Source organism: Danio rerio, chromosome 5 (genome assembly GCF_049306965.1).
Source record: "Danio rerio strain Tuebingen ecotype United States chromosome 5, GRCz12tu, whole genome shotgun sequence".
In the NCBI taxonomy this organism is placed as follows: Eukaryota; Metazoa; Chordata; class Actinopteri; order Cypriniformes; family Danionidae; genus Danio; species Danio rerio.
In genome coordinates, this window is record NC_133180.1 from 3,297,501 (window position 1) to 3,323,593 (window position 26,093).

A 26,093-nucleotide genomic window follows, 5' to 3' on the forward strand; every position below is an offset into this window, starting at 1 on the left:
AAAGAGCAGATTAACAGTAAACGTCACGGTCGAATCAACAGTGCAACATTCCAAAGTGAAACATTGTAACAGTTTCGAACGTTCGAAACTTCCGAAAGCGCTACAAGGTAACAAATGCGACATTCCTTCCGGTCAGCGAATGAAAGCGACCAGAAAACAAGCTGAGCTCTTACCTGAGCGCGTCTGTGTGCGTGAACACAAACTCCACAAGGTTTCATTATGCCACAATCACGCCTCTCTACGCATGGACACACACTTACAGAAAGCGCGCGGAGTGGGCGGGGCCTCAGCGTGTAGTACGTGCCAGCGCTGTTATGGTGAGCGTCTCAGCAGAGCACGAGCGTTCACATAGTTTCTAAACAAAGTTTAAAAGCACGCTCGTACACACAGCAACGTGTCCTGCTGAACGCGCATATACATCAGCTTAGCAGCAAAGAAAACACACACACTTGCTTTACTGTATTAGTGAGGACATTACATAGACTTCCATTGTTTTTAGATCAGGTAAATGAATTGAGGTGGAGATGATTTTTTATTCGCACATTATATTGCCGAAGAGGGCTATTAATATTGACCTTAAAATGGTTTTCAAAAAATGAATAAGTGCTTTTGTTTTAGCTAAAATAAAACCAAGTTATCAATTTTCTCCAGAAAAAATATCAGAAATACTGCTAAAATATCTTTGCTTTAATAAATATTACTTGAGAAATATTAAAAAAATAATAAATATTTCACAAGAGGTCTAATAGTTCTGTCTTCAACTGTAAGTGAGGACAATTCAGCCCTCACAAGTAACTAAACCAGCACACACACACTTGCTCACACCCATAAAGGCACACTGCTGTGTTTTGTTTGCATGTAACGCCCCCTTCAATAAATTCAGGATCACAATAGAGTCCCGGAGCCCTGCTGTACGGGTGTTTACTGAAGTCCACCAGCTAAAACTGGAAGAGGAAGTCATTTAGTTTTAGTTAAGCTCAGTTTAATGGATTTAGTGATTCTGTTCGGCAACAGTCCAGCAGATCATCAGATAGTGCTCATTCAGCCACTCACTGCAACTGAAGCATTTAAGATCATGCTGTTTTATTAATGTGTAGTATTAAATATAAAAAACTGTCAATAAAAATCTACAAGTTATATTTGCACTCAACCAGCTTAAAATATTATGACACATTAAGATGCATTTGTTTAAGGAAGGCGTATATGCTTTATTATAAGTGAAGGTGTCAAAGTTCTCTAGAAAGTTCTTTCATTTTTATAATTAACTAAATAATAATAATTTTCTAAATGGCATAATTAAAAGTTGATTAAAATATTGACAAGTCCAATACTGGCTTATATATATATATATATATATATATATATATATATATATATATATATATATATATATATATATGAAGAATTCAGATGCAAAAGCCTCTAAATGCCATCAGAAATCTGCTCAGAAATGAGCATTTTTCTATTTTTCCCCCAAAGTATTTTGAGATATTTCATTGTTATGGTGATGAATAGACTATTTTCATTGCCTTAAAGTCAAATAACAGCATATAAACATAGGAGACTGAAAAAAAATGCTAATTTTAGAAGAACATTTCAGATGGCATTTAGAGGTTTGAGTCTGAACTCATGTGCTTGTTTTCTATCCATCTATTTATCCATCTACACATCCATCCATCTATCTATCCATATATCTATCTATACTTCCATCCATCCATTCATCCATCAATCCTCAATGCCTTTTAAATCAAATAACAGCATATAAACACAGCAGACTGAAAAAAAAAGTTAATTTTAGAAAAACATTTCAGATGGCATTTAGAGGCTTTTGCATCTAAACTCTTCATGCAGTTGAATTATAGTTAACAAGTCAGAATTATTTGCCGCTGGAATGGCATCCGCTGTGTAAAAATGTGCTGGATAATTTGGCGGTTCATTCCGCTGTGGCGACCCCAGATTAATAAAGGGACCAAGCCGACAAGAAAATGAATGAATGAAGTCAGAATTATCAGCCCGCTTGTTATTTTTTTCCTCCATTTTCCGTTTAACGTAGAGCAGATTTTTTTTAACACATTTCTGAACATAATAGTTTTAATAACTCATCTCTAATAACTGATTTATTTTATCTTTGCCATGATGACAGCACATAATATTAGACTAGATATTCTTCAAGACACTTCTATACAGCTTAAAGTGACATTTAAAGGATTAACTAGAGTAATTAGGTTAACTAGGCAGGTTAGGGGAATTAGGCAAGTTATTGTATAACGATGGTTTGTTCTGTAGACTATCAGAAAATAATTAGCTTAAAGGGGCTAATAATTTTGACCCTAAAATGGGTTGTAAAAAAAATAAAAACTGCTTTTATTCTAGTTGAAATAAATCAAATAAGACTTTCTCCAGAAGAAAAAATATTATCAGACATACTGTGAAAATTTCCTTGCTCTGTTAAACATCATTTGGGAAATATTTGAAAAAGAAAAAGAAAAAAAAAATCAATGGGGGTCTAATAAATGTATAAGTGCTTGTTTTCTATCCATCCATCCATCCATCCATCTTTTTTATCATATATATATATTTAATTTTAATAATAATTTATTTACTACACTAAAACTTAAAAGTTGTTGTAGATAAAAGGGTTTAAAAACCTTAAAACAAATAAGGGTTACGTTCAGTGCAATTGATATATTTAAACAGAAATAAAACAAGACACTTATTATGGTCTGGATGACATGTATTACATAATACAAAGAAAAAATATGATTCGGTATGAAAATATTATATTCATCTAGCTGACAAATGAGAAAACTCAGTGGTGTGATCCTGAAATGGACTCAAATGACCTTTACCTTACAATCTTCTTTGACTCGCACTGATTATTACTCTCAATTACTTTTCATGACATGCAATTTACATATTGCTAATAAACAACAGCATTAAAATCTCCAATATATCCTAGTTCCTGCTCCATTACAGTTGTACGCTTTATACACAACAGACTAAACACAATCCAAAGAGCCTCACACCTCCTAAACTTCACTTATATTTATGAATCGCTCATTATATGAACATAAATGTTGCTTATCAGCGTTTATTGCACTTGTTATCTATACATGTTACACACAAACTTCCCCATACCTCCCTAGTCACCGACACACCTCCTCAATACAAGAAACAAACGCCTTTTATGGAAGTAACACACACTCCAGTCACTCCTACATACGGTGGCTCACCTGTGCAATGTGAGGAGAGTTTGACATTTACAGTGCCTTAGCCTTCACAAATTTCCATTTTCTATGTTTGTGTCTCATATAAATTCACTAAAACTGAGGCGACAGCTTTCCGACATGCTCGGAAAATATTATTCTGTTGGCAATATTTCACAAGGCCACAACTCCCACTAGCACAAAGGACAATGCGTGTGTTTTTGTAATAAAATTCAACCAATTAAAGGGACAGTTCACAAAATTCTATCATCATACTTGTTTCGAACATGCTTAAAACATGTACCCAATGACTTCCAAAGTACAGGAAAAACAAATGGAGGTCGACAGTGATTACATTTTAATTTTTGGGTGAACTATTTTAATCTGCCATCAGAAACATGTGAAGCGGAGGAGTTTCTACACACTTCCATAAAAGCACAGCCTGAAATCTGCACCACAGCCGCACCCACTGAGAATCCACACAGGTCCACACACGCCAGTCCTTATCTGACCACACACACACACACACACACACACACACTTACACACACACTCACACAAACACAGGTTTATTTTGGTGAATATAGGGGAAATTCCATAGGCATATTTATTTATTATACTGTACAAACTGCAATGTAGGGAAGCTACTGTGTCTGTAGCTTGATAACTACAAGCTACTCATCAGGAAAAATTGCCAAGCTACTTTCAAACTACACATAAAAGAGACTTTAGGAAACTTACAAGCAAATGTTTCATATTTCAAACCCTCATAATGCATTTGTTATTCTTATATTCTTATTATTATACTTTATTTTTCAACTATACGCTGTAGAAGCATTGCTGCCTACATTTTTTTTTTGTTGAATTAACTGAACTTTTCTAGTCCAAAAATCTAAAAATAAATAAATAAATAAAATAAAAAAGTGCTCAGCGGTAGCTTAAATAATGTATCAGTGCTCTTTGGCTAAGGTATTCATCAGAATAAACAGCAAAAGTCAGTCCAAGGCACTCGAAAAATGCGGAAAAAAAATATTTAAAAGCCTTTTTTGACATGGTTATTCCTTAAAACTGCGCCTGTTTAAGAAATAGCCATGTCAATAAAGGTTTTTTTTTAATACTTTTTTCCACATTTTGAGAGCTGTGGACTGATTTTTGCTGAACTTTTCTAGCCATCTTAACTTGCATCTATTAAACTGAATAAAATATAATGTTAAACTTTGTATGACTTAGTTAGTTGAAGCCTGAATAACTTATTAGACATTAAAAGGTCAAAGCAATATGAAAATATTAGTCGTCTTGCCATTTTGAGATTAGATTTTTTTACAGGGCATGGTTATTTTATCAATTAACTGGAGTGTGGATTCATTTTTCACCCTAACACATGTGGCGGTGAGTAGTTTATATGAAATCAAAAGAAAATTCTGAACGTATGGTCATGTTGGAATAATTCATACATCCACCCATCTAATGCTTGTTTTCCTTCCTTCCTTCATTTTTTCTTTCTTTCTTTCTTCCTATCAATCACTTTTTTTAATATAAAAGTTTATTTATTTACTGCACTAAAATGCTGGGTTGTTGTTGATAAAATGTCAAAAATAAATGAAAATCAAAATCAAAATGTCAACATGTGGGTGAAATAATGGTTCCATTCAGTGTAAATGATGAGAAATAAAACAAAACCCTTATTTTGGTCAGGACTTATTGCAGAATACATGGAGTAAATCTGATTCAATATAATAACACATGCAACATCCCGAGTAATTTATATGAAACTAACAAATCTCTGAATGTATGTTAAGGGTGAAATAAACTATGCAATTTTTATTGAAATAAACTATACAATATTAATATCGAAAAATGTCTCATTTTCATCGTTATGACTTTACTTTCAATGTAATTTTATGAAATGGTTTAACTGATAATGTTATGATAAAAGTCTTATATCTAATCATTAAAATGACAACTGGCGAGGTTCTTGCATTATTTGTAACCTATAATTATGATATGCTTAAGCTATAGTCGAAGCAGTGGCGCAGTAGGTAGTGCTGTTGCCTCACAGCAAAAAGGTCGTTGGTTCGATCCTCGGCTCAGTTGGCGTTTCTGTGTGGAGTTTGCATGTTCTCCGTGCGTTCGCATGGGTTTCGTCCGGGTGCTCTGGTTTTCCCCCACAGTCCAAAGACATGCGGTACAGGTGAATTGGGTAGGCTAAATTGTCCGTAGTGTATGAGTGTATGTGCGAATATCTGTGTGGATGTTTCCCAGAGATGGGTTTCAGAGATGGGTTGCAGCTGGAAGGGCATCCACTGTGTAAAAACTTGCTGGATAAGTTGGCAGTTCATTAGCGCTGTGGCGCCCCCGGGTTAATAAAGGGACTAAGCCGACAAGAAAATAAATGAATGAATGAATGAATTCTTAAGCTAATTAAATATGGGTTATAAACTTCGTTAAAATCTTAGTTTAAATCTGAGATAAAAAAAAAAAAACTACATTTCCGTATAAACTCCTAATTTCAACCCTCCTAATGCATTTGATCAGAAGTGCATAAACATAAATAATAATAACAACAAATAAGGAAGCAATAGTTTATAACTGCACTGTAAAACCCAAAAAGTTAAGGTAACTCAAACAATTTGAGGAAACCGATTGCAACAAACCATTTAAGTTCAAAAACTAATCCTAATGAGCACTGTGAACTTAACCCATTTGAGTAAATGAAGCAATCTGAGCACAGCAAAACCCAAGCCTCAGCATTGTCAAAATAACTAAGCACATAGTAGAAATGTATTCTCATTATTACAATTTTACTTTTGATAAAACTTCATGAATAAAAACACCTTAATATTGACACCGAATGAAGCTCCATATGTGCCAGGGTCCAAAATGCAACTTATTAAAATGGCTGCATCTCCTAAAAATAATGTAAAATAACATGACAAATATTAGACTTAAATGATATGTAAAGTTTTACTCCCTTGTTTGTTTGTTATTATCATTATTTATGCATTTCTGAATTATTATGAGGTTGAAATATAATCTGATGTGATTTGTGGGTTAAAAATGCTTCTAAAATTGTGTTCTCGTCTTTACAATCGTTATCAATAACTTAAACCTGCGGTAAACTACTCTACTAGTAAACTACTGTGAAGGTATAACAGCCTGTGGTGATCAGGAGAGAGTCAAGAAGGGCTGAAGAAACGTGGCGCTGCCTGAACAGCCTGTGCTTTTGCTCGATCTCTTAGAACATTTGGCAACAAAACAAAGCTGTTTTATTCCTGCTGTAGCGTTTATCCAGCGGCCAGGCCTGCGAAATGGAGAAAACGACAACCTACTTACACACTGCAGCGCACGAGCCAAACATCACACAACAGATATCAAAACCCTACATCTGCTTCATTTGTCTTTAAGAGCTTCTCTTATGCAAAATCAACTTTTGGAAGCTGTTTGGACAAAACCGTGTGTAGGTTTAGTGTTTCCACAGTCATACTGGAGTGATATAAACACAACGAGTCTCTTTTGAAAAATTTCCTGATGTTAAAATTAGGTCCAGATCCCATTAAATTTGAGGCTGACTGCACTGTGACGTGGCAGTTCGGTTTTCCCCGCCCACTGATATTGATTGACAAGCGCATATTACTATAGATCCATAGTAAAGTATATAAACACATCCACAAGACAGGATTAGCAAAGAAACTGGGATTAAAAGATCTGTTCAACTCTCTGGGATCAAACTGCACTTCTAAAAGCAGATAGTGCTACACTTTGTGTTTGTATAGTGTTTTATACTACAGTTTTTGAGCCATGTAATTCATAACCGCTGGAATCAACACAGCAGCAGTGCACGCAACTATAAACGAGGATGCTTGAATCACGCAACAAGATTCCTTGTTTGTAGACATTAAATCAGGTTTATTTTGTACAGTAACTTTGTTATATAACAGATATACAGCAGCAAATTTACCTGTTTGGTCGGTATTCTGTCACATGTGCTGCAAGCAGATGAGCAAAAAAAAAACACATGTGTGTGTTTGTGTGTGCAGGCCCTATCATACACCCGGCGCAGGGTGGCGCAAGGCGCGGAGCAACAGTCTTTTGGTAGTTTCAGCTTGGCGCAAGAGTCGTGTTGAGGCGTTGCGCTACGCTGTTTAAATAGCAAATGCATTAGAGCTCATTTGTGCGCCCATAGGCGTTCTGCTCTAAAAAGGAAGGTGTTCTGAGGCGGACCACTGGCGCGTTGCTATTTTGAGAAACTATAATAGATTTTTCATTAGACCAAAACAAACCCGGTCTAAACTCCAGCGCAGAGTTGCGCCTCGCTTACACACTGCTTAATACACACAAGAGAGCAATAGGCAAATATCTTTACATATGAAAAAATGTAAATATTAAGGATATATATAGGATATAATAAGAATAGATATAGAATATAAATATAAAGGATTAAAATATTACAAAACATATTATTTTCTAGCCTACATAAATATGAAAAATCACTGCTTTTATGTCTTCTTTATCTCGGGAGGCTTTTTCAGTTCATTCATAACAATTTGCTTTTGTATAATGTTATTATTATTAGCAGTATTATTTATTATATCCATATTTATATTTGTTTTATTAAAACAAGCTTAGATTTGTCCACCTGTCAGGTTTTAGACCATATGGGGCAGAGCATGTGTTTTAGGATATAATTATTTTTAGGTTTTTGAGCACATTTTGTTATTATTATTCATTTATTCGTTTGCTGGAAATTAGAACTGAATTTAGAAATAGTTTTGAAACGAATATTTGAGCTTAACAAACAAAAGTATTTATTTATAGACTAATTGATGTCTGTGTGTAAAGGTTTCCCTATCCAAGAGTGAAAGTGAAAGTGATCCATTATCTCTCATTCTCACGCAGTAGATGCTCTGTTTAACAGTTTTCTGTTAAAACACTGTGAACTGTTTGCTTGTGAAATGCTCATTTTTTTTCCACTTAGACTTACTTTGCGTCCTGTCAATAGCGAATGCGCTCATGGCGTGACGCAGCTGACTCTTAAAGGGAATGGGAGATGAGACTCTAATTGGTTTATTCTCAAAACACACCTATAACTCATTAAGAAAATAAACTCAACCCTTTTAGAACATGCGCCACGGCGCAGGGCAGATTTCCTGTCCTTAAATTAGCAAAAACGCGTCCTGACACGCCCTGAAAGCGTTTGCGCCCTGCGTTTTGCGCTCTGCGCATGGACTGACAAAATAGAGCCCTGCATGCATGCATGCACAGCAAATGTTGTAACGGCATTTGTGTGTGGCATGTTCATCTTACTGTGGTATTTGCGACTGTGGCTCTCTGTTTCATCATGTTTGATTTCATTCTGTATTAAAATTATTTTCTTTCTCAGTACTGGGTTGCAGCTGGAAGGGCATCCGCTGCATAAAAACACATGCTGGATAAGTTGACGGTTCATTCCACTGTGGCAACCACTAATTAATAAAGGGACTGAGCCGAAAAGAAACTGAATGAATGAATGGTAACTATTTCCAGAGCAAAATGACACAGGAAGAACTTTCTTTTAGTGGGCGGGGCTGAACTAGCTCATTTGCATTTAAAGGCAAACCATTCCCTCTGACCCAAAAAGTTAAATTAATAACAGGGTATAATAAATGATCTCTTGTATTTTGACCTGAAATTTACATCATGTAATTATAATTCACATTTACATCTTAAGTCTCAAAGCTAAAATAGGAGTTATTTAAAAAAAACAAAAAAAATAAACAGCTGATATAATCTAATCTCTGTTTTTCCAGGATTGTAGGACAGATTGACCGCGTCCACAACCTCACTGACGTCTAGAGATTTATTAAGCAGAATCTCACTTCACAACACAGATACGAACACTGCCGTCATCAGCACAGCAAACTCAATACACTCAAACCGTCTCTCTGGGAAAATTGGATTTGGTGAGCCTGCGTTTAGCATAGATGACAATCTGATCTAATTTATGCTTTGCTTCAAATGAAAACTGCAGATCTGATGAGCAGAAGAAACTGGCGAGAGCGAATTAAAAACCACAGCAGGGCTAATAGAAACACATTTAAAACTCTTACACAATAATCTTAAAGAGATAGTTCACGTAAAAATGAACATTTCCTTACTCAAGGTTGTTTCGAAACGATTATGAATGTCCACTTCTGTTGGACGCAAAACAAGATATTTTGAAGAATGTTGTAAAAAAGCAGACAAAGACTTCTATAGAGGGAACAAAAATACTACTGAAGTCAATGTGTTTCTTTATTTCTTTATTTGTGTTAAACAGAAGAAAGAAAAAGGTAAACGACAAGAGTAAATGATGACAATTTACATTTTGGGGTGAACTATCCCTTTAAGATCATCTTGCTGCATATATTCATGATTCCTACATTAATATTAGATGTGCACTTCTCTGAGAAACTTTGGATTTTCTCGGTGGATGACTAAATAAGTAAAAAGAGAAGTCACATTTTGACTTTAGAAAGGCACGACCGCTTCAAAGAGCACATAATATATAACTTCAAAAAGTTAACAGACATATACATTATAACCAAATCAAAAAACTACCAAAGTCAGCTGCTTTAATGCTGGTAAAATGGAATTAAAAACCACAGCAGGGCTAATAGAAACACATTAAAAACTCTTTCACTATAATCTAGCATTAAAGAGATAGTTCAGCCGAAAATGAACATTTCCTTACTCAAGGTGCTTCGAAACAATTATGAATGTCCACTTCTGTTGGACGCAAAATAAGATATCCTGAAGAATGTTGTAAAAAGGCAGACATCGACTTCTATAGTGGGAACAAAAAAATACTACTGAAGTCAATGTGTTTCTTTATTTCTTTATTTGTGTTAAACAGAAGAGAGAAAAAGGTAAATGACGAGTAAATGATGACAATTTAGATTTTGGGGTGAAGTATCGCTTTAAGATCATCTTACTGCATATATTCATGATTTCTACATTTATATGTGCACTTCTCTGAGAAACTGGACTTTGGATTCTCTCCTGGTGAATGATAACATAAGTAAAAAAAAACAAGTCAGATTTTGACTTGAGAAAAGAGCGAACGCTTCAAAGAGAACATTATATATTAGTTCAGAAAGTTTACAGACATATACACTATAACCAGATCAAAAAATTACCAAAACTCAGCTGCTGTAATGCTGGCGAAAGGGAATAAAAAAACACAGCAGGGCCATATTAGAATCACATTTAAAACTCTTACACAATAATCTAGCATTAAAGAGATAATTCAGCCTATAATGAACATTTCCTTATGAAATGTTTTTGAATTTCCACTTTTGTTGAATGCAAAATAAGGCCGTACTCACACTAGGTACAGTTGCCTCGAACCGGGCCAAAGCACGCTTGTCCCCCCTCCCGTCTCCCCCGGCTGGCCCGCACTCACACCACAATCAGGCCTGGGCACGCTTACATCATCGCTGCTGCGCTGTTCAGCGAGAAGCGCTCTCTCACTCAGCAGCACAGTGGGGATTTCTCTAGTTATATACATCAGTCGTTTGATATGCCGTCAAATATTTCGCCAAACAGTCCTTAGGGATGCGGGGACACGCAGTCAGATATTTCGCCGAACAGATCCGCCACTTTAGGCGCTCATAAACAATCATAAAGCCCTCGTGCTGCAGGACTGAGGAGGTCTGCTGAAGGTGCACAGCTGTCGTGCAGTGAGGGGTTTGCGTCTTGAATAAACTACGGCAGTTTGCGTTCACTGAACAGTAAGATTGATTAATAAATTTACATGAAACAGCCCCTTAAAAGTCACGTCTCGCTTTCAGTTTCAGGCTTTGGAGCGTTTTGCACTCACACACAAGCGTACCGCGCCAAAGCCCAAGTGTACCACGCTCAGACCCACCTCCTCCAACCGGGCCAGGGCCGGCCAAGTGAACCGTGCTTGAGCCCGATTCAGCGCACTCACACTTCTCAAACGATCCGGGAAACGGACCTGAGCACGGTACGGATGGCATAGTGTGAGTAGGCCCTAAGATATTCTGAAGAATGTTGTAAAAAAGCAAACATTGACTTCTATAGTAGGAACAAAAATAAGTCAATAGCTGTTTTTTCTAGCATTATTCAGCAAGTTTTAATTTGTGTTGACAGAATGACATTTTCTTCATAAATGATGAGAGAATATACATTTTGGGGTAATCTATCCTTTTAAAAGTCTTGCTGCAGATATTCATGATTCCTCAAATCTTACATTTTAATTAAACGTGCACCTCTCTGAGAAACTGGACTTTCTTTCCTGATGAAATTAGAGCTGCACGATTTTTTTTGGTTAAAATAAAGATCACGATTCTCTCACGATTCTGTTGATGTACAATAAAGGTTAATATGAGTTGGCAATTATCTTTTTTTTTTCTCAAACATATGGTAAAACAACAACAATAATATTTTGTGTAGGTCTACTAGATTCTATAAATAATTCTATTCTACTTATAATAATTCTGATGTTGAATTATGTTTGAGGTATAGGCCTATGCTTGCATTCATTGACAACATTATTAGACCATTTAATTCACTGGTAAAAATCAGCATTATATAGGCTAGAGTAGTTATACTGACACTGTAAACATTTATGTTCATGCACAACTGTGTGTTCGCTATGAAAGAAAAAAACATATCAAATGCGGCGGAACAGATTTGATGTGTTCCCGCTGCTAGTCGGCACCACTCTCCTGCACATTTTGCAGAGCACCGAAACTACAAGTTTCTCTGAACTTAAAAAGCCGAACAACGTCCACACCACTGCATTAGACTCTCCTCTCTGATCAACTAAGTCGTCTGCATTCTATCTTGTGGAAGCTTGTTCATACACATCTGTATTCAGGGCGCTCATTTTGTAGCTGAAGCGTTCTGCGATGGAGCGAACTGATGAGCGCTGGCAGCAGCAGCAGCGTGTCTGTGATGTACGTCATCACGCAAGTGACATGATCACACTCTTCACGGCTGAGCTCTGAAAGTCATTCAGTGACAATTGATACAATGTATAAGATGTTATAATAAAAAATTCATATATGCAAATTTATATCGAAATACCGGAAATGGGTTTAAGGGTGTTTTCACACCTACACTTTTGTTTTGGAACGTGTCTCGTTTGCCCAGTTAGCGCAGTTCGTTTGGCATATGTGAACAGGGTAATCGCACTCTGTTCCATGGCAAAGTAATCGCTCCGAGATCGCTTGAATGAGGTGGTCTCGGCTCATTTGAAACGAACCCTGGAGCGGTTCGATTACAGTGAGAAAGCGATATGATCCGAGCACGGTTATATCACAGTGTTTTATGGATATGTAATAGGCATACGGCTATATGAAGAGAGAATTATGAGTAGGGCGGGAAGTTTTGCGAGTCTCCGGATGCCCGCAAACGAGTGATGATCTCCCGGTAATCTCGCATGTCCCTCCCGGTCTTCAAATAGGCTACGTCGCGCACCCTTCTCTCCCCTCCCCACCACGTCTCTCCTCAGACACATCACGCACGCACACCCTTTCAATCACCACCAAACCACCACCTCTCCTGACAGCCGAGCGGGACGCTGCAAAATAAACCCTGACACTCTGACCAATGTGACGAGAGTTTACTCACACGTGACTTATTTTAGCTCTTTTGGTCCGATTAGAAACTTTGCAGTGTGAAAGTGAACTGCTCCAAGAGCAAAGAGCAACAATGTAACAATTGTAATCTCTGTTTCAGAACAACTGAATCGATTCACAGGTGTGAAAGCACCCTAAAAATTATATCACTGTTATTGAAAAAATTCTATCGAGATTTATATTGATATCGAATTAATGTCCAGCACTAGCCGTAGTGTATGAGTGTGTGTGTGTGTGTGTGTGTGCGTGTGTGTGTGTGTGTGTGTGTGTGTTTTTAGGGGGGGGGGGGTGAGTGTGTATGGGTGTTTCCCAATGTTGGGTTGCAGCTGGAAGGACATTCACTGCATAAAACATGCTGGATACGTTGGCGGTTCATTCAGCTGTGGTGACCACAGAATAATAAAGAGACTATATTTGAGCATTGTTCTAAATATAATAATTAAAAAGTATTTTTAGAATCATGTATTTCTGAATAATGTATTTACAATGAGTCTGTTGGTTTCATGATTAAATGTATGCAATATCTACAAAAAAATAATAAATTCATCTATTTTGGGTGTTTTGTATTAAATAAAATGATAATTAAACAATATTTTTGTGATATTTTATACCTGTTATGGATGAATAAACACTAAAAATAATCATTGAATCAATCATTCAAAAAAAAGTGACTAATACACTTTTAAAAATTATTTATTTTTTTATTATTGATACATTCATTCTTAGTTCATTGTTTATCAGAGGTCACAACAGAAGAATGAAACAACTATTCCATCATATGTTTTACGCAGCGGATGCCTTTCCAGCAGTAACCCAGTACTGGGAAACAATCCCCTATAGCGCATGTGTTTGGACTGTGGGAAAACCGGAGCACCCGGAGGAAACCCAGGCCAACATGGGGAGAACATGCAAACTCCACAGTTCACACAGAAATGCCAACTGACACAGCTGGGACTCAAACCAGTGACCTTTTTGCTGTGAGGCCACAGTGCCAACCACTGAGCCACCATGCCGCCCCTATTACCGATTCATTCAGGAGTTAAACAACCCAGGTGTGACTCCAAGACAAGCAAATGATCTCAACTCTTTTCATTGGTGAAACTGAAAATAAAACTAAACCTGTTGCTCAGTCTGCATGAACTTCTTGTTTCTGGTGAACTGTTGTATAAAATCAACACACATTTGGAATGGAGCTCATGCAATAAGGACTTTCTATAAGACAGCACTCCTGCTTGTGTGATATCATAGATATATACACTAGATATCGCATCGGGACCCTGAGCATGCGTCAATAGCGCCGCCACATTGGTACAGTGCTCCCAGGACAAATGTCATTCAACCGCACTAGTCAAGACAGTGTTATTACGTGAAGATGCGGGACTTTAGCGCTGTCTACGGGTGTAGTAACGAGCAAACAAAGAAAACAAAGCACAAAGGCAGAACATTTCATAGGTAATATTAAGTTTTTTTCTGTTTTTGTATGTTCTGAACTTTTGTGCTAATCAGGTAACGTTATTGATGATAACAGTCACTTACTGCATTCACCAAACGGCAAAGCAGCTCCAACTCGCACTAAACACTCGGCTTATGCTAGTTTTGTTGAATAAAATCAGCAAACAATGCAAAAGAAATATGACAACGAGATGCTGCGCTGCCAAAATCTTGTATTATTGTGGGCTAACGTTAGTGAAAGAGTCGTTCGGGGGATTCATTCACAAACGAATCGCTCCCTCCGTCAGTATGAGAAGTGAAAGCAGGAGAGGAGCTGTGTTTCAGGACATGATTAGATCAAATTTAACAGGGAGGGTGGATAGTACATTTCTGTACACACAAACACAAGCTTTTGGTCAGGAATGCCCGTGCGGTCACTGATCTATCAATGTAGAAAAGTGATGTAAAATTATAATTTTCGTAATTAGAAAAAAAAATTACACACTAACATCCAGGAAAACTCCCGATCATAGATATGTGTGTATATGTGTATATCTCTGGCTTTGGATGGCCACAGTCCTCCACTGTACATTGGTCCCGCATTCATTTCAAAGGAGCGCTACCCTGTAGCAAGATGGCGGCGCTATTGATGCATTCCGTCCAATAGATAACAATAGACCAGGCGACATCTAGTGTATATATCTATGGTCTCATATAATCAATGTCATATGTATTAAAAATACAACTACAGAGATCATTTTCATTCATTTTCCTTTGGCTTAGTCCCATATTTACCAGGGGTTGCCACGGCGGAATGAACCACCAACTTTTCCAGCATATGTTTTACACAGCTGATGCCTTTCCAGCTGCAACCCATTACTGGAAAACATCAATACACACTCATATATTACAGCTAATTTAGTTCATCAATTCCCCTATAGCACATGTGTTTGGACTGTGGGGGAAACCGGAGCACCGGGAGGAAACCCACACCATCACGGGCAGAACATGCACATCCACACAAAACGCCAACTTACCCATCCGGGACTCGTACCAGCACAGGGGTATTTTTGGCTTTCATCACTTGAATTATAAGCTTGTTCTGACTGCATCCACCCAGTAAATAATTTTACACTCTCATATTGCTTTTTTTCTCTGACTGACATAGCAGCAATGACTATATCTAAATATGACAAAGTCACAAATATTATTTGTGTCTTTAGACAGAATCTCCAGCTTGCCATATCAGTATCACTTCTCAGTAACCAAAATAAAAGTTTCACTTCTATTTTCAACAGAAATTTGCTCTGGGCTTCACCTAAATCTCAGAATGAGACATAAACAAGCTTGTCATGTCCTCTAATAAACCACTAAATTTAAAAAAGATCCCTAAATGAGCAGTTTTCCGTATTCTGTGCTTCATGTTTTTATTTTTCCCTCATTTACTTCTGCTTTTGAATTGCTTTATGGGAGCTCGATCTTTCTTCCAACAACTTTTAACATTGAGAAGTCTGAAACAGTGACTTCTATAATAGTTTGTAGGAACTGTGGCGACAGTTTGTAGGCTAATCGGCTGCTAGCATAAAGCTGGTTCCCTCTATAAAATCCCTATAGGCTTTTCGAAGATTGCGAATAATAAGCTCTGTGTTCAGACACTGTTCATTACACTTACACGTTTTGTCCAGCCGGATAATTCTCACACGAAAATACAACTTTGAGCACTTTTGGATCTTAAATGCAAACGCAAGAACTGAAAAGCTAACATTAGGCTATAAACGGACTACAGAGCCCTCGGGGCGCTCGGCTGTGTCATCAGCACCACCCTGCTACAGACAACCTTTCAAGCTTATTTTGAGAAATATGGTCCATGACAGAGTTAATCTCTCGATTTATTATATTATAATCCACGCTATATATTATAAACCAATATATACGCAATGAACACACCTTTTGGATTGTTTTTACGTGGGATATACATATTGTTTTGCCTTACGGTTTTCGTAAAAGTTTTAAAACTGTATATATTAATGTGCCTACACAGTATTATCATCAGACATATTTAAATAAGTTTATCGCTCGCGTGCACACAGCCTGCTTGCTTAGTAATAGACGACAGAAATGAGGCGTGGGGGAGAAGTCTATATGCCTGCAAGTTTTACCATGGATGGAGAACAACATTCAATATTATTTTTATGTCATGAAGTACAGCGAAAAGCAGCCCATACAGTCACATCTGCTGTACTCTTTAAGGAGGAGTGTAAATACTGCAGTTTAAATGTGTTCAGATGAAGAAAAAAAAAAAAAAAATCACTTGATCAGATTAAAATGACAGTTAATGTGTGTATTTTTACACAATTATTCACATGTTTGTATTACTGAGAGCAGGAAAGACACAGGGCCCTATCATACACCCGGTGCAGTGTGGCGCAAGGCATGGCGCAGTAGTCTTTTGGTAGTTTCAGCTTGGCGCAAGAGTGGTTTTGAGGCGTTGCGCTATGCTGTTTAGATAACAAATGCATCAGCGCTCATATGTGCGCCCATAGGCGTTCTGCTCTAAAAAGGAAGGTGTTCTGAGGCGGACCGCTGGCGCGTTGCTATTATGAGAAACTATAATAGATTTTTCATTAGACCAAAACAAACCCGGTCTAAACTCCAGCGCAGAGTTGCGCCTCGCTTACACACTGCTTAATACACACAAGAGCAATAGGCAAATATCTTTACATATGAAAAAATGTAATATTAAGGATATATATAGGATATAATAAGAATAGATATAGAATATAAATATAAAGTATTAAAATATTACAAAACATATTATTTTCTAGCCTACATAAATATGAAAAATCACTGCTTTTATGTCTTCTTCATCTCGGGAGGCTTTTTCAGTTCATTCATAACAATTTGCTTTTGTATAATGTTATTATTATTAGCAGTATTATTTATTATATCCATATTTATATTTGTTTTATTAAAAACAAGCTTAGATTTGTCCACCTGTCAGGTTTTAGACCATATGGGGCACAGCATGTGTTTTAGGATATAACTCAGGTTTTTGAGCACATTTTGTTATTATTATTCATTTATTCGTTTGCTGGAAATTAGAACTGAATTTAGAAATAGTTTTAAACGAATATTTGCGCTTAACAAACAAAAGTATTTATTTATAGGCTAATTGATGTCTGTGTGTAAAGGTTTCCCTATCCAAGAGCGAATGTGAAATGTGAAAGTAGATCCATTATCTCTCATTCTCACGCAGTAGATGCTCTGTTTAACAGTTTTCTGTTAAAAAAACTGTCAACTGTTCACTGTTTGCTTGTGAAATGTTCAGTTTTTCCACTTAGACTTACTTTGCGTCCTAAAAATAGCGAATGCGCTTATGGAGCGACGCAGCTGACTCTTAAAGGGAATGGGAGATGAGACTCTAATTGGTTTATTCTCAAAACACACCTATAACTCATTAAGAAAATAAACTCAACCCTTTTAGACCATGCGCCACGGCGCAAGGCAGATTTCCCGTCCTTAAATTAGCAAAAACGCGTCCTGACACGCCCTGAAAGCGTTTGCGCCCTGCGTTTTGCGCTCTGCGCATGGACCGTCAAAATAGAGCCCACAGGCTGCACTGGTAAGCTGTATCCCCATAATATATTTTAATTAAAATAAATGATCAACAAATGAATCTGTCTCGACAGCCTTTACATGTGAAGGCATTATCTACACACAATATGATTTACCAATTAGAAAAATACTACAAAACTTTAAAATACTATTCATGAAAATATTTAAATAACACACAAATCCAAACACCCAACACAAGCGAGCTGCGCTCCAGACCAGATCAGCTCGATGACGTATAATGTCTCCGACACCGCCTGTAGTCCCATTTAGCAACCGGATTTTTAAAGAAGCATAACCGATTAATAAACGCAGGAGTGTGATGCAAATGATGTGTTTTATGTCGTAGAAGTATCTTGAGTTTCTGTTAACCACAAACCTTATTTAAACGATTTAACTGAAACCCCATTGGGAAAAACCCATTGACTTTGGGACGAGGGAACCAGAACTGCGAAAATGCTCACTCGCTTCCGGGTTTTTGCATACAAATTGGCGTCATAGTTCCTCCACTCTATTGTCTGGGTTAATGTTGTATATTACACTACAAACACCTAGTAATAAACTGACAGTACATATTCTGTTATTTTACGGACTCATTTCTCTAGATATTATTCCGTATACAGTATTATTTTAAACTACTAAAAAAGTAAATAAATGTCACAGTGTTAAACTGTAGAGTTGAATTTTCAACCTCAAAAGTCAACATAGCAGAAATCAACATTCCATAATGCAGTTCACAACCGGAAATAAACAAATATACAGAAGCTGTTCATGAACAGATGTGTTTTACAGTGTAGTTTACATGTCAAAGTTCAGTATGCTCAAATCTGAAGGAGTTGCATCAATCATCAGCTCAATGACATTTTATCATTGTGGAGATATGAAGGAGTTACGCACAAACACGTCAAAGTGCAGAGCGGAGATGTAGAAATATTTAAAATATCCAATAAAAAAAAGCAATAAAACCACCCATGCTGACCTACACTGATAAATGTGAAACGTGCTGCTCATGTTTGTGTGCAAAACGTGACATTATTATTACTTAGGATTATAGGATCGCTCAAACAAACATGCATAACAATATACAGACTAAAAATAATCATGTCTAGCAATAAAGATGTTTACCACTATAAAAGCTGCAACTTAAGCATGCACTGTTTAAAAAGAAGCACTTTCTTTGCAACTTAAAGGTGCTGTAATGCAAGTTCTTGACTCTAAACATTAGGTGAGCAGGGGCCTGTTTCAGAAAGGAGGTTAACTGAAAACTCAGAGTATTTTAACCCTGAAATGAGAGAAACTCTGGGTTTTCCGTTTCAAAATGGCAGGTTTGTTAAACTCGAGAAAGCAGGGTAAGTCAAGCCTGTTTCTGAAAGAGAGGTAACTTTAACTCAGAGTCAGTTACTGTGGTAACTTACTCTGTGAATCTAACCTGGTCAGAAGCAGGTTTTATTCTCTAAACTCAGAGTTTCTGTCTGTCTCCTCCCCTTTTTTAAAGATGAAGCGGTATTTCTCGCCTTAGAAATACGTTTCCACCCACCTATTTTAATGCTCATTTTGGATACGTGCATAAAAACGATTGATAGAAACGTCATGATGCACATAACTTTTTAAAATATGTATAAAAAACGCGCATAACTGAGTAGGATAAACTTTTATTCGATAGAAAATGTGCGCATAAACTACGTTCTTTGTTCTTTTACTGAACAAATTACAGTATGTACATTAAAAAAAAGATCATGATCATATGATAATGAAAATGTGTGTAAATGGACAAACCAGCAAGCTGAGCACACTGCAGAACATCTTAAATATTGTTTTAGTCATTCTAAAATGCCTTAACTGTTTCAGTATTATTGTATATTATTAATTACCTCCGAGCGTCTGGTGCGTGTCAAGAGTCTCCGCGTCTCATGGCTTCAGACGCCCCCACGTGTTCATTGTGTTTCAGCATTGTCTTCTGACATCGAGGCGCAAGTACATTAATTAGGCTAAATAAAGAATTAATTGACGCAGCTTCTTCTACCACAGTAAATTCTGTTTTTACTGTTGATATTTGGTGCCAGTTTAATCAGGAAGTGACCATTTTTTTCTCTTTGACTCGTTGGATGGAATTTTATTTGCATCTTTTATGCAATATTCCAGTTTTGCACATAAATTTATGTAATATATTTGGATGGAAACATATTGCCTACATTTTAGTCACACACAGAAGAACTGTACTAGAATGGCTTATCCTTTTTAAATAAATAATTAAATTGAATTCACCTTCGACATGCACTGTAACTAGATTAATGGATTATTCTTTCTAAAAAGTATTTTTAGTACTGCTTACCTTCTAAATGTTATATTAACCTCTATCACTTGATCAATAAAAAAGGCAGACACACAAGTGCACTGTTAAATCATTTAAAACTAATAAATGTATAAAAAAGTTCAGAAAAAAATATAAACGTCACAAATTACATTACTTATTTTATTATACTTAAATATTTAAATACTTAAAAAGTGAAATTATGCATTAACTTGAGCAGCTGTTTTCCCACGCTAACTGTCTCTTCTTCACTGATGGTTGCTTCTTTTCAAATATATACGCTCATATTTGCTATAACTTTGCATGAGAACATCAAGTTCAGCTGGAGAAAGAAATGGTGATCTCTTTTATAAGATGTTGCCACAGTCACTCGTAATGTCTGCGCTCCATTGATAATGCCTTTTTAAAGTCACGGTGTGCGCGCTTAACTCTGAGTTGGTCTACTCGAATTTGATTGACCCAACTCAGATCAGCTGTTCTGAAACCGAAAACTCAGAGTTTTTAATCTCTCGGTAAATCAACTCAGAGTTCAAGTTTAAACTCTGAGTTGTTTGAACCTCCTTACTGAAACAGGCCCCAGGTTACATTGTAACCATGTTTGCAAACAACATGCTACATGACGAGATTTGCAGTGATAATTCAGAAGCTCAGAATATGCACTTACTCATGTAATGGTAAGATTTATAATATATGTAATACATATTAAACCTCTTTAACATTAATAAATGTAAATGCTGAATCACTGATATGTTTTTAGTTCTAAAGTTCAACTTCAGACGGTTTAATTTATATTCCAGGTTTGAGGTGAACTATCTGCTGCTGCTTTCAGTATATGGCAAAAATGTGATGTAAAATGGCATTCAGACTCACATTATTAGCATTTAACACTGACTAAAGCACATGAGCTGTACCTGAGCTAATCATTGTTAAGTTTCTGTTGTTCACCTGCAATAGAAGCCGTTTCTAAAATATCAATTCGAGGTGCTGGTTCGGACAAAAAAAAACTCCTTTTGATATGGAAAATATTCCTTCTATTGCGTGCCGTTGCTTTAATTTATAACACGATTTTAATCGCTCTTGTTAAAATGACTATAATTAATTAAACTGTTTTTCAGAATAAAACATGATGCGTCTTTGGAGGAGTGCACTTGCATTGTGATGATATTATATTGTCATTCTGGCATTATATAATAATGAGCGGCATAAAATCCTAAAATGTCCTAAAATGACAATAATATCGTTTATCGCAATATAGTTTGGTGCAATACATCATACCACAAAAAACAGATATTGTGGCAGGCCTAATACCATGCAATTAATCAAAATTCAAGTGTGATATCAATTTATGTTTTACTTTTTTTACAATTTTACAATTTATGTTTTTTTTATTTGTTTAACTTTAGTTGTTTTTTTTCATGCAGGGAATTCTGGGAAAGTGTATATATATATATATATATATATATATATATATATATATATATATATATATATATATATATATATATATATATATATATTTTTTTTTTTTTTTTTTTTTCCCTGATTATTTATGATTTTTAATTGCATCACGACACCTTGATCTTTCTTTTAACCTTGAAAAGTTGGAAAAAGTGACTTATTACATTTGTAATAGTTTGCAATGCTATATTGTCTGTGTTGAAGCAACAAATAACTTGTAATAAACTGCAGCACATTTCCTGTTATTGTATTATTTTCAAAGGACTAAAATGTCACTGAGTCACTTTGTTAAACTGTAGAGTTGAATTTTCAACATCAAATTTGGACCAACCAGAGATCAACATCCCAGTAGGGATGCTCATTTACGTTAATTTTGTAACCGACAACCGCCACTCATTAATCGAATATTAACGGTTAACTGGTCAGATTAATATTAAATTTTTTATTTTTTTTTATTGACGTGTCTGACACAATAAATATTGCATTTTAAAATACTGATTTATTTTAAGATGCGAACATATTAATAACAGAGCCTCTTCACGCACCTGCAGTGTTTGCAACCGCATATAAGAACAGAATAAACTAAATAAAATGAATAAAATAAAACCTGCCCTAAATTATTTTCACTTAAATGATTAAATTAGATTACAAAACAAAAACACTGACTGAATCCTTTTAAGAACGAGCATGGGCTGTTTTTTTTTTTTTAAATAGCAGACTTCCTTAAATCGCTCGCTCCACGGAAAATCAGCATTTATTTAATGCCCCGCTGTTATTATTATATCACAAAACCCTTTTACATTTTTAATAGAAACCATTTAAAGATTATGCTTTGATATAGGGTTTCCTCTCTCACTCGCGGTTCAAGTTCGCACACTGCGGTGTAAAAAGACAATGCTAAAGCGGGTATATGTTAACTTTTTGTAAACAGTTTAGTTATGATATTGCATTAATGTGCATACATGCTCTATAAGCTGTAAAATGAAAGCTAAAGCCTATTTGTTGTGATAATGATGTAGATCCAGGAGGCTATCAGTGCTGGTTTGGCATCAACTCATCTGTATCAAACAACTACTTCTTCCATTTTGCTTCTTTAGCAAATATGTCTGTATGCATGTGTGGTTACACGTTACCGTCCCGCAAGTGAACAAATATGTGTTGCAGTTGCACATTAAGTGGCCGATCACAGCACACGTGCTTTTCCATTCCAAAACGTGAGGCGCACCTTACTGCCTTTATTGTTGACAAGGAAAAAAGCAGCGAGGTGGTCTTTTTTATGTCACTAGGAAACGACTGAATCAGCTGGGTTTTGATTGTGCTGGAGTGTTGCTGTCTGTGTTGTTACAATTGTAATATTTATTAATATTGTGATATTCAAGATTTGTAAAGTCATACAGCTCTGGATAACTTGAAACAGCGAGCACTAGTCTCCCCTCCATCTTTAAAAGTTCTCTGTAGTTGTCTTGACAACACAAACACTGCTGCTCAGGGATGAGCCACATGCAAAACACTCACGGCCTTTAGTAAACCATTCAAAAGACGCCCCTCTTAACGCAAAAAAGCCCATTCGATCACCCCCTTATGCACCCAAACTTTAACTGATACCATTAATCCGTTACAAACGCACCCATTCAGTTAAGGAATAATCAATTATTTTGAGCATTCCTACATCCCACAATGCAACTCACAACTAGAAATAAACGAAAACACAAAATATGGAAACTGTTAATTAACATATATTTTACAATGTGGGCAATTCTGTGAATATCATTAGTGTCAAAAGGAACAAAAGTTTGTTGTCATACCGCCCCGTAGAGTTAATCTTACCTATAAACTGCAGTAGTGTTGGGCCACATACAAAATTTTCAGATCGCCCAGCCTGATGTCACGAGAAAACTTAAATATTTTACGTTTTGGCAGTTTAGTGGCTAATTCGAACTAGTTCCTACGAGTTCAGTCGTACGAAGTTGTATGATTTTAAAAAGCAGGCATGGCACCTAGCCCCACCCCTAAACCCAACTGTCATTAGGGGATGAGCAAATCGTACAAAAATGTACAAGTTAGATCGTACGAATTTGTATGAATTAGTCACTAAATGAAAAAGTTAAGAATTGCCGTGAGATTGTGTTGGATCGCCATATCACCCCCCTGTGAGATCACTGATACACGATACTATCGCATGGGGGCGCGGCAGTGTTATATATTAATAATAATAATAATAAATATAATAATAACAATTTTATATATATATATATATATATATATATATATATATATATATATATATATATATATATATATATATATATATTAAAATATATAATGCAAATTAAGTCATATTTAAATCAACGCATGGAAGAAACAAGGATGCATTAAGGTCCTTTCAGACGGGAGGCGGATGGAGGAGTCACCGCCCGCACGTGACTATGCGGTGAAGTTTTCCATGTTTTTGTTCAGTTGAGCGCGGCTTCAGGTGTTATCATCACAAAAGTAATTAATAACAGTGTCACATTTGTATTTGCTAAGATCTAACACAATGTTGCGCTTGGCATATGTGTTTATAGTCTTCTGATAAGGGTTTCATTTTAGACATGGCTGCGGCGAGTCGGCATTAGCCTATATTGCTCTTATATTAAATAGCCCATTTGACCTAAAACTTTTCACTGAGCTCAGTAAAATGTTCTTTGATAAGTTATTAATAATCTGTTCAATAATTCTTCAATGAAAAAAAGAATGGTAAAATGCAGCTTGTTTTTAATTACATATAGGCTAGTTTAAATAAATAAATAAATAAAATATATTTTAGGCTATAAAAATAAATATAGACCTCACATATTTTTAAATTAAATAAATGGGTTATTTTCTGAAAATGTCCGTGTTTATCATTCTATCGAATTAAACACAAATAAGACAAGTATGTTCCAAGTATTTGAAGGAGCTGTCAATGCATGCACTGAAATAGTCAATAGGCCCCCTTAAAACTTAAATAGGCTATTAATAACGGATATAAAAGATAAATAACTTTTGTAAAAGCAAGAGAAATCATGCGGCAGTGCTGTAAAAAGAGTTATTTTTATGCAACAAAGTTGCAAAGTAATTTGCTATGAGATGTGGCTGTGCCCTCACTTGCAGCTCGTGCTTCAACTGCCGCTGCTGAGACATACAGAGTGTGTATAATTCATTTTTGTCCGAAAGTGTCGGTCAGGTGATGTTTATGTGAACAGCTGAAGCTGTCATATTATTAGTAGTTAATTTATTATTAATGATGATGATTAAAAATAATAATACTATTGATTTTATTCAATAATGCAATTAAAACATGTAATAAGTCTACATTAGTGCGAAACGAGCTAAATATCGTCTTTAAAATCGTCATATGTTTCAGCTCTTGGTAATATCCTTGCCTACTGTCGATACACAATACTATCGTCTATCGGCACAACCCTAAACTGCAGCTAAACATGTCTAAGTTTAACCTATGAGTTGTTGGTTTTTAGGAATGCACACGTAATAGCAAATCATCCAAACATGTTTTATTTTCAATTCATGAAGTGCTGCCATCGGGGAAGTGATAGAGAGCTTATTTGTGTAAAACTAATCATAACAAGAAGTCATTTACACCAGTGTCCATTAGCATTTTAAATGATAAACTACTTGGAAGGGTCTTTTAAATCTCATAGTTGTTGGTAGATGTTATATGTTGTCTTTTTTGAATGTGTCCTGAGTCTAAGACACATGTGACGTGTTTAAGTCCAAGATGAACATCCTGAAAAAGTAACTCAACTTAAGTGCACTGTAGGCTGAAGCATGCATTTATCATGAGCCTGTTGACTTCCTATAGGAGCGAACGCATTTAAAACCCATCATAAACATACAGCTCAGGGACCTAGATTCTAGAGCCGAGCATTCATAGGCTATTTAAAGAGCCGTCTGACCCGTAACATGAGCATGAGCCATCAATTAGACATTTTACCTAAAGCAGTGAGACGGAAAACGGAGCTTCCCAGGCTGAGGAATGGGAACGGGATCCAGTGGCACTGAATGGCTGCCAATCACTGGTGCACACTGGGAGAACACACCTGATTTTAGTCCAATGAGAGCGTCCATGTGGCATATCTGATGAAGCTTGCTTCGCTGATTCTGTTGTTGTTCTGCTTTGTGTTGCATAAAGTGTTATTTGAATACAGTTGAATGCAAAATAATTAGCTGTGATTTTTTAAAAATATTTCCCAAAGGGCTGCTTAAAAGAGGGAATTGTTATTGAAATATTAAACATTAGTTTTATTAACTAATTTCTAATAATAATTTATTACATTATATTTTACTAGTTATTTTGAAAGATACTAGTATTCAGCTTAAAGTAACATTTAAAGGCTTAACCTGGTTATTAAGTTTTATAGTCAATTGAAAAAAAAGAACTTAATATGGCTAATAATATTGACCTTAAAATAG

The 26,093-nt window shown here is 36.0% G+C and overlaps 1 protein-coding gene across 4 annotated transcripts in view; it reads right to left on the reverse strand.

Annotated features, from left to right (window-relative positions):
• mtmr4 (myotubularin related protein 4) overlaps nucleotides 1–26,093 on the reverse strand; it is a 144,012-nt gene that overhangs the window by 114,181 nt on the left and 3,738 nt on the right. For 2 of the 4 annotated variants that reach the window (XM_073951777.1, XM_073951776.1), the window contains exon 1: nucleotides 174–232. The exons of the other annotated variants lie outside the window; for them this stretch is intronic. The gene's annotated coding sequence lies outside the window, so the exon portion shown is untranslated. Of the gene's footprint in view, nucleotides 1–173; nucleotides 233–26,093 lie in introns of those variants that run through there. 4 annotated transcript variants of the gene reach the window in all.